At 44.1% G+C, this 10,605-nt stretch overlaps 2 long non-coding RNA genes across 2 annotated transcripts in view; both read right to left on the reverse strand.

Annotated features, from left to right (window-relative positions):
- Positions 1 to 4,411, reverse strand: part of LOC122443519 — a 31,114-nt gene extending 26,703 nt beyond the window's left edge. Inside the window, exon 1 of the long non-coding RNA XR_006270031.1 lies at positions 3,699 to 4,411. This is a non-coding gene — a long non-coding RNA (uncharacterized LOC122443519). The remainder of the gene's footprint in view (positions 1 to 3,698) is intronic.
- An 873-nt stretch (positions 4,412 to 5,284) lies between these two features.
- LOC122443520 lies at positions 5,285 to 10,289 on the reverse strand. The gene is made up of 3 exons (XR_006270032.1): positions 10,096 to 10,289; positions 6,365 to 6,528; positions 5,285 to 5,714 (listed from the first exon to the last, which is right to left on the reverse strand). It is a non-coding gene; the product is annotated as an uncharacterized LOC122443520 (long non-coding RNA).
- Positions 10,290 to 10,605: the final 316 nt, after the last annotated feature.

Below are 10,605 nucleotides of genomic sequence, written 5' to 3' on the forward strand. Positions count from 1 at the left end.
TCCCATCAGCTGTCCCACACGCTGCCTTAACCACCTGGCCATCAGGCTCTCCAACAGGGCATTATATGCTTCTGCCAGGTACTCAAAACAGTTGTGTCTCACAGGAGAAATCCAGGCAGCAGACAGTATTAATATCTTCATTGAGTACTCTGTCCACACCAAGAAGGTGAGAGAGATAATTGGTACCCAAACTTCCTTTTAGAGGACGAGAGTAGTAGCCAGAGCTGCCCCTGGAATCCATATCACAGCCAGGCCTGTAGTGTGGAGTGGGGTGGAGAGACGTGAAATCACTGACAGGTATTTGCTGGAAATCACTCGTCAAGAATTTCAGTTTTGCTGAACTATTAAACCAGCAACACAAATTCCAGATATTCTGAGAAGAAATATCAGATTGGCAACATGAAAATTAATTGGTATCCAACTGCTAGCATCTAGATCCAGCTGGAAGGAATGTTCAGGCAAACAGAATCTGGTGTGATGTTTTTAGCTGCTGAGAGGGAGCCAGGCCTCTTAGCTTCACTGTTTGTGTCGGTTCCCAAGGGAACTTGAGTGGAAAAGGCCCCCTCCAGTTTTCTCAGTTTTTTGTTGCCCATTTGCTAGATGCCTTGCCTGAAAGAAGTGATGTGAATCTTGTGAACCAGAACCTTGGAAATGACTCTGACAGTTTCAGATGGGAGAGAGAGTTTCAACGATAAAAACTTTTTCGCTTAAAAAAAAAAAAAACTTATACCCTTTTCAGTATTTCGTATTCTGGTACAGATACTCAATAAAATGCATGGAAAATGACTTGAGGCATAATTTTTATAAATTCAAAATCAATAGTAAAATATAAAGGGAAGTGCTTTATTAAGTAAAAAATAATTGTTAGAAATATTAACATAAGCAGAGGTTGATTTTAGGCATCCGGGGATGTTTTATTGTTCCCCATCCTGGCTTGTCCTTTATATATCTAACTTTTTTTTTTCTGGTAAGAAGGTAGATTTTAGAGGGAAAAAACTTATCTCATTTTAAAAGCAGTCGCATGAAGCAGATATTATGCTCACCTTTGTTTTACAGGTGAAGACACAGACTCAAAGAAGCAAGGTCTTGTCCCCAGGTTGCACGCCTCAAAAAAATCTCTGCATCCTCTTATTGCAGCCCTTCTACTTCTGCTAAAGGCATACACTGCCTGCATTTGAAACTGAGCAAAGGTGGAAATTCTCTTACCCAGGCTGTAGAAGGGGTCTGGGGAAGACAGGGGTGAAGATCCTGAGACACTGGTGCAGGAAGGCAGAGGACAAGCCCCTGCATGAAGAATGTGTGGACAGCAGGGGGCAGCAGTGTCCTTGGAGCCTGTGCTTGTCCCCTGCAGTTCTTAGAAAGCAAGGTCAATAAGCACCAGGGAAGGAGCTGATCCTAACACCTGCCCTCTGCTCTCTGACCTGCCTCCCACCCCTCATCTGCCTCCGGCTGAGCCAAGGGGACTGTCTTGATGTCTAGTAGAGAAAGGGTGCTTTCTCTGCTGTGTCTCCCTGTGAGTTCCTCACAGGGGAGACTGGGAAACATGACCTGCAGGTCATTTACAGCGGAAAGGCTCTCACTGAGATCATTAATGTCCTGTACAACGCTGTGAGCTTCGGTACCCTCTCTGCTCCTTGACATGCTTTTCTGTACAATGGGGTGACAATGGCCACCTGCCTTGCAGGGTCACTGAGATGACTGAAGGAACGGAGAAGATATATACGTAGTCTTACAACAGCATGGTGAATGCAACTCATGCTCCTCATTGGTATTGTTCTTTGTAGACAGCTCTATCACTGCAGTGGGCTCTTTCATACGTCAGCATCTCACTCCATCCTTCCTCCATATTTTGAGATGTAGATACTACAGACCGAACAGAGGACTCTGAGGTTAAGCCAGAGGAAGTAACACTAGCATGAACTTTGCAGTCAGATGAGGAAGTCAGATTCCTCTGGGGTGTGAGACCACATGCAAGTCACTTAATGCTTTGGAGCCTCCATTTCTTTGTCTGTAGAATGGTGACAATATTGCCTATCTTGTGTGTTTGTTGTGAGCACTAAATAAAACAACACATATGAAGCCCTCTAGTATAGTTCCTCTTATGCAGTAACACTTAAAATTATTAACAGGGTATCTTAAAACATACAGAAAAGTGTTGAAATAAAATTCACATTTTAAGACAAGAGAAATTTAAACATAAAACTTTCTCTCTGCCCTTTGGTCTCTTCCCTCCCCTCTAGGGTACATTGTGCCTCTGCATTATGTGTTAACAGATCTTCGCAAGGGCAGAAATACCTGTTCAACCATGAAAATCAATTTTTCTGCTTCTGGTGCCAGCCCTATAACTCCTTAGAAGATAACATTCCTTTCTCAATCCTGTAAGGGGTCACAATAACTCACCACCCACCTTGTACGTGCAGGCGTCTTTGGTGAACTTAATGTACAATGTCCATACACCATCCCTTAAAGCAGAACAGACTGGTCAGACAACCTGGGGGGGCTACTGGACCCCAGCTAACGGAAGTTCTCAGTTTAAATACTTACCTGTGATCTTATCAATGTTACTTGTATTTTGCCTATTTTATAAGATTATTATTTCCTGTATTATCAAATATGTGATTGAGCCTCAGGTAAAATTAATGATTAGGTGACTTGAAATGATTGGCCAAATATATAGTCCAGTAAGATCAAGGACTGGGCTTCCCTGGGGGTTCGTAGTAAAGAATCCACCTGCCAATGCAGGAGACATGAATTTGATCCCTGATCTGGCAAGATCCCACATGCCACAGAGCAACTATGCCCGTGGGCCACAACTATTGAGCCTGTGCTCCAGGGCCCAGGAACCACGACTACTGAGTCCGAGGGGAGCAGCTCCTAAAGCCTGCACTCCCTGAAGCCTGTCTACAAGAGAGGCACCTCAAGGAGCAGTCCATGCACCGCAGCTAGAGCAGCCCCTGCTCACCACAACTAGAGAAAAGCCCCACACAGCAACAAAGCCCAGCACAGCCATAAATAAATAAAGTTTTACATTTCTCTCTCTCTCTCTCTATGTAGAAAGATATGTGTGTGTGTGTATATGTATACACACACACACATACAGATCAAAGATTGTGATAGTGGAACTCTAGGTATGGGAAGAAGCAACAAGAGGGAACCATTTACTCAACAATAACAGACAGATGGTCCAGAGGCTTTGGGCTGTTCTTCACAGGGCCTGGTCCAGGAATAGCACATTGAGTGGTCTTTTAATGAAATACTCGCCTGACCTGGGATGTCTAGCACCGTGAGACAAATTGGTTACTACATGCCTCCCAAACTTCAGTTGAAATTAAGACCGAAAGGGAAGGAATTGTAAAATAAAGAATGTTGCTCACCATCCAGTTCTACAAGAATCAAATCATCAGTTGTTGCAGTTTGGTATATCAGAGAAAGGAATTCAGGGTGAAGATCTGGAATGAGGCACTCTGTGCTCTGGGAAATCTGGCAGAAGGCCTTCAGATATTAGGCAGAAGGCCTTAGATATTTTAAGGAAAAATTTTTTATAGCCTGGATTCTTACACCTTCCCATACTTAGAAAAGCACTACAAACATCATCTAAGACGTCTGTTGCTCGTGACTAGCAACAATCTCCTGCTGAGATGTGTACTTGGTTGCATGCACCTCTTTATCAAAAGCACATTAATGACCTCTCCCCTTACCTCTTCAGAGCAGTTCCCCAGAGTATCCGCTGTCTCCTGGGCTATAGTCCTCAGGCTGGCTCAAATAAAACGTTCTGTTTCTTTCTTTGACGATCGATTGATTTTTTTCCTTGACAAATTTATAAGGAAAGCAAGTAAAGTTACTCATGATCCTACCACTCAGAAATAACCCTGTTATTATCGTGATGTGTTTTTTTTCCCCCATAGTGTCTATACATAACATGGCTGAGATCACATCACACATGTACCAGTGAGATGACCCTAAGAAAGTGGCAGAGCTGGGCTGACATTCTGGGGTGGCTGGCTCTGGGTTCAGACCTTCCTATGTAGCCATTTCCCTGTATTTCCTCTAAGAAGTTAAGGCTTATATCCATTTTGAGAAGCTGATGAAAAAATATTTAAATGTTTTAAGTTTGGAAATATACACTTATATTCAAAAGCACATAAAGAAACCAGAAGTAGCCAAAATAATCCTACCATATAGTTAAAAGTTGGCATTTTGCCTGGAAAAGTATTAGTGTTTCATGTGGAAAAAATGTTAATTTCTAGTATTTCTGTGTAGCCAACATTTTAATTATTAAAACATTACTGTTCAAGCTCTTAAAATGAGTAAAATTGGTAAAATGAGTAAATGAGTCAGTTGACAAAGTGATTAAATTGACAAATCGAGTGAACTGATTATGTCGTAGATTGGGTTTTGGGGGGGGGGCACTGATTTTTGGCAAATTGCCCTGCTTTTATTAGAAATGGAGTATTGCTTTATTGGAATTGGAGATACATACACACACACACTTATTGAGTGAATAAATAACATGGATGAATGAATAAACTGAATTCTGCTATAATAGAAACGATCTTTTTAAAATTCTTTACATGGTGTAACGGCTTTACATGCTGTCAGCATTTTAAGGAACTTGAGAGTTGCCTGAGACAGAAATTCTGGTTCTGGATCACAAGTATTCACTGTGTGCATATTCCTACTTCAAATACATACTCACGGCTGACTGGCTGCTTAGTGAGGGCCCCTGCTTCCTGTGGGTTCTTGGTCTAAGCCCCACACACTGTGAGCGAGCTTGGAGTCAGAAGAACGAGGCTCCCACCTCGACAGGCTTATGCATCACTAGTCCCAGAACACTGGGTAGTCAGCGCACCCCTGAAACGTTTCCTCACCTGTAAGACGGGCGCTGTTCTGACCCCTGCCCCACCTGGTTCCCAGCATACAAGGTGAGGGAAGTACTAGAGAATACCAGTTCATTGTTGCCACAATGATTAGGCCTCAGGGTCTGAAGTGGTGGGGGGAGCCCTGGGGAGAGGGCCACGCTCCCCTTTGCTCTGGTTGCTGCTTTTCTGGCCACTGGTACCCATGATAGAGAGACACACAGACCCATTAAACTGCCTTCCTCAGGCCACCCGCCATGAAGAGCAAACACCAGGGGCTTTACAGCCAGTGTGTCCTCTCAGCTATTCCGGCCTGACTCTCTGTGCAGAGCCCCTGGTGGTGGGGTGGCCGGGAGGGCCTGGGTTATCCCGGGGCCCCTCAAACGGGCCTCTCTCCTCTCTGCCACTCACAGCTCTGCGCCCAGCCTGCAAGGCTTCTGAGGGGGTTAACTAATGGCCACTTTTGTGGCCTCAGTGAAGGAGATTTGCAGGCAAAGACACCTACCTGACTGGGGAGGGTGGGGACAGGGAGAAGACACAGCTGGTGACGAGAAAAGGGCCTGGCACAACATGAGCCCGGAGAGAGGATCAAAGACAAAACATGAGGGGGGAGAAAGAAGTCTGGGGAGCACTGTTTTCTTCCCTCCTCCCTTTCGTCAAGTATTACAGTGAAATCATTAAGGGGGAAAAAGGGGGGAAATGGCATTGAGTGCTGGATCAGAGTGCTGAGGAGGGTGACAGTCCATCCCAGCTACCATCAGGATACCTACCACTGACTGCTAAGTCCAGCCAGTCCCGGCCACAGGCCCCCAGCAGCTCCTTGCAACACACCCGGGCCTCCTCACCTGGGCAGGCTCCCTGCCACCAAGCAAGTAGTAATTTATCACCTGCTCATTCTGGCTCACTTTCTCCTTCATGAGTTACATTAGCCCTAGTGGAGACTTAACATAACAGTTCAGTTCACTTGTAAGGTGCTTATTCCTTCCAGAGAGCTTTATACATGCAATCTAAAAGTTTATACATCTGCATAAAGAAGTGGTGGTGTAAACACACACACACATACACGCACGTAGAAAAGAATGACATGTTGCCATTTGCAGCATGTAGAAAAGAATGATATGTTGCCATTTGCAGCAACATGGATAGATTTGGAGGGCATTATGCTAAGGGTGAGACAGTGAAAGACAAATACTGTGTGCTCTCACATATATGCGGAATCTAAAAACTACAACAAACTAATGAATAGGACAGAAAAGAAGCACACTCACAGATACAAAGAAGCTAGTGATTACCAGTGTGGCAGGAGGGGCATTATAGGGCTTGGGGAGTGAGAGGTACAAACTATAGGGTATAAGGCTACAAGGATACATGTTTTGTACAACATAGTGAATATAGCCAATATTTTGTAAATGGAGGGTAACCTTTCAAAATTGTATACAATATAAATTTTTTTAAATGATTAAAAATGCATAACACATTGTATATAAAAGATAAAAGTAGAAACTTACACATCTGACCAGCTCTTCGGGGTTGAAAGCACTTGTGTGTAGATGGACTCTGAACTGGAAGGTTCTGAGTTCACCCAACGTAGTTATTATCTGATATCATCTAAGGCCCCCATCTCACTCCTCAGGGATCTGGTTCAACTTGGCCTATACCCCAGTTCCAGGGCCTGTGAACAGGACTGGTTTCAGACCATAACAGGCCCCGAGCCTTTTAATTACAGAGTCTACATTCCACATCAAACCAAACATATCAGTATACACCCACATTTCATATTAAATACAACATTTTTTGCTGTGAAAAAAAATAAAGGGTTTTCTTAATTTTGCTTTTGAAATTATTTAGGTACCAGTCATTCACTGACTATATGATTGGCTATGACTTTTGAGCTATTATCATACATACACAGGACTGTAGAGTGAGAAAATCAAACCGTAGGTTTCCTTTCAAATGTAAAGAACCTACAAATACTACACTGAAAAATGAATGAAGTCAACATAATTACACCTTATAGATGTTTCATTAAAATGTATCACTTCCAATTTTATACTTTTATCCTTGTGTTTTAGGTCCATTAACTTGTTTCTCATCTCACATGTTTTCAAAAGCTTTTGAAAAAGCTGGTCTGCCAGGGGCCTTGTTTTCCCGGGGCTTGCTGGCCAGACAGTCCTGTTGCCAAAAGACCTTCTCAAGACTGACCTGTCCCTCACCTCACTTCTAGCATCTTCTGATTCCTTGCTCCTGCATATCTGCTCATGTTTCCACTTCAGCTGGTACTGAAACTGGCCACAAACTCAGCTCCTTTGTTGTCTCCTACACAATATCCAACCACACTGAATCTTCCACGAAGGGGGAGATGCGATAAGTTCTGAGGGCCGTGGACAGAGGTCACTCACATACCTCGCAGCTTTCTGCCCTCTGGTCAGCGCTACCCTTTCCACCCCCTGTCCATCCTCCCTCACCCCACATCCTCCAATCTACCTGCGGCCACGCTGCACAGGGCGGCTCTCCAGGGTCACACCCTCCCCTTCCCTTGTCTGGCTACTTTTCTCTGCTCCCTGGCAGACCTGCCAGGAAGGCCTGCACTCCCCAGGCTCCTTGAATTTCCTGTCTCCTTTCATAAGCATTTATCTGGTGCATTCACTTCCGGAGAGCACCTGGGCAGGAGCCCCTGCTGGCCACTTTCTGGATGAGGGTTTCTCATCTCTCAGGTCAAAGCTTCTGCTTGCCTTTTTCACCATTAGAAAGTAATAAGATCATGGGACTTCCTTGGAGGTCCAGCGGCTTAGACTCCATGCTCCCAGCGCAGGGAGCCCCAGTTCTATCCTTGCTCAGGGAACTAGACCGCACATGGTGCCATGTGCAGCAATGAAGATCAAAGAGCCTGCACGTTGCAACTAAGACCTACTGCAGCCAAATAAATAAATTAAAAAAAAAAACTAATTAGATCAATCCAAGTTCTGGCTTCATTGAAACTTCATTTCCCCCTCATGGTCTCCTCTGACCTTCAACATTCCCCTGAAAGAACGTACCCCTGTCTTCACAGGATAATGAAGGAGGAGTTAAGTGACAAAATCCCAACTGATACCCTGTCCTCTCCACTCCCAGTCCTGGGCTTTCTCAGGGTCTCTATCCTTTTGACTGTCTTTTATTACTTGGCTTTCTTCATGAAAGAAATGCACTTCACTGTGAATTTCCTTCAGTAAACACAGACTCTTTGCTTGTTTGAGCAAACAGGGCCACGGAGATGGGATGGAGAAGAGAGGGCAGGGTGGGCAACAGGTCCATCTTCTCTGTTAACCACAGGAGGTGCAGTGCCTGGGGCCCATGATGCTTAGGAGGCCCATGAAAATGTTTAATTTCTTTTTTAAAAAATACTTATTTATTTAGCTGTGCTGTGTCTCGGTTAGTGGGCTCTTTAGCTTAGCAGCATGTAGAATCTAGTTTCCTGACCAGGAATAGAACCTGAACCTGAATTGGGAGTGCAGAGTCTTAGCCACTGGATCACCAGGGAAGTCCTTTAATTTCTTTTAAAATCAGAAGGAAAAAAACCCACAATTTTTAGGTTGAAGAAAATGTTTCAATATATAATAATATTTGTATTCATACCAATACAGACATAAAATAAAATTTAATCATTTTTTTAAGGAGGAAGTAGCCTGCAAAAGCAAGAGTATCCAGGGTCCATGGCAATTATAATGTGGCCCTGGTGGGCAGGTGTCTGCTCACTGAACTTTACATGTGAAAGTCCATTTAAAGTTGTGCTGTTGGTTGGGGAATGGAAAGTTGGCACCTCCTGAAGTATGAGCAACCATCACTTATGTCAGGTAAACCAGAGAACTAATCACAAGGCTGGTTCTGTCTTCTGGGTCAGCATGGACTGGAGCCAGCAGCCCAATCCTGTTGTAAAGCCATGGACCATTCTCTGGGGGCAGGGGCTCAGCTTTCTCCATCTGGGGGAAGTTCGTCTCCTCTCTTGGACTTTCATTCCAGTTACAGCTCAACCCAGGGTTCCCTGAAGGTCAGGTAGGCCGTCCTTTAGAAGGCCTTGGAGCCTTGCCTGGCCCATCCTCAAACCAGCCACTCCCACCGGGCCCCTCCTCTCCTCCCTGAAGCTTATTAGCATTCTCAGCAGAGAAGTGGCAGAAAAGGGTAAAAAACAGCTTGAACTTTGCTTCATATACAGTCATATACTTGACTCTAATACAGTCAGCCCCATATTCCAACCCCAGCTCTTGTACTTGCCAACTTTGTGTGCTTTCTGAGCCTCAATTTTGTTTTCAATTAAAATGGAGATAACATTGCCTATTTATACAGTTATTTCAAGTATTGAACAAGAGAACCTGTGCAAAGTCCGAGGACCCAGTGGGAGCCTAGGGTTGGCAGCATGATAGTAGAGTCTAGGGCATATGTCTTAAAGTTGTGTTTTCATACTTTCTGCAGCAAAGACAGTTCTTCCTCTGGCATAGAGTAGTTCTTCTCACTCCTTTTTAATGACCTAATCCTATCCATTAATAATCTGCCTTCATGGTTCTGTCTGCCACCCACCTCTACTAGCCAAGGGAAGATAGTGTGGTGTGCTGGGAAGTCATCTGGGTAAGAGCTCAGGGACCCTCAATTATAATGTGAACCCTGCTGCCCCTGAGCTGCTGAATCTTGGGCAACTTGCTCCAACAATTTGGTCTTCAGTTTCATATCTGTACCCTCTGTGAAATAATAAATAAATATATATGTCTATACCTGATTCCTGACAAAGAATTCCTAAAACTCTTGTAAAACAGAGGTCCTAGGGAAATCTTCTGTTCTAATACTTAAGTCTTTGATTCTACTTCCTAACATAGAGCTTCCAAGACCTTTTAATTTCCTAAGTGATAGGAGTGTCATTTGTTCTAATGAGGTGACCTGTGGTCAAATTCTCGATGAGCATTCATCACCAGAAAGACCAAGCCATGATCAGAATCTTGGAACTTTCAGCCCCAACCCCTCATTCTCTGGGGCTGAAAATGGAGTTAATAATCAACCTGGCTTCCCAGATGGCCCAGTGGTAAAGAATCTGCCTGCCAATGCAGGAGACACAAGAGATGCAGGTTTGATCCCTGGGTCGAGCAGATCGCTTAGAGGAGGAAATGACAATCCACTCCAGTATTCTTGCCTGGAAAATCCCATGGACAGAGGAGCCTGTCAGGCTACAGTCCAAGAGATGGCAAACAGCAGGCACGACCGAGCGCACACATACCTATATGGTGAAGCCTCCATAAAAATCCCAGTAGGACCAGATTCGGGGAGCTCTGGGGTGAGCATTGACATCCTGGGATAGTGGCATGTTGCCACTCGACGGGCACAGAACCCCTGTACTCAGGACTCTTCTGGACCTCACCCTCTGTATCTCTTCATCTGGCTGTTCATTCAATCTTTATTGTGTCCTTTACAATAAACCTGTAAACAAAAGAAAGTATTTTCCTGAGTTCTGTGAGCCATCCTAGCAAATATTTTAACCCAAAGAGGGGTCAAAGGAAATCTAATTTATAGCCAGTGGTGAGTCAGAAGTACAGGTGACAGCCTGGGACTTGGGACTAACACCTGAAGTGGGAGCAGTCTTGTGGAGCTGAGTCTTTAAAAAAATTATTTTTGCATTTTAATTTTTTTATTAATTAATTTTTATTGCAGAATAGTTGCTTTACAATGTTGCATTAGCATCTACTGCATAAAATAATGAATCTGCTCTATGTATACATATACCCTCTCC

The sequence above is a fragment of the Cervus canadensis genome, chromosome 6 (assembly GCF_019320065.1).
Source record: "Cervus canadensis isolate Bull #8, Minnesota chromosome 6, ASM1932006v1, whole genome shotgun sequence".
Taxonomy (NCBI): domain Eukaryota; kingdom Metazoa; phylum Chordata; class Mammalia; order Artiodactyla; family Cervidae; genus Cervus; species Cervus canadensis.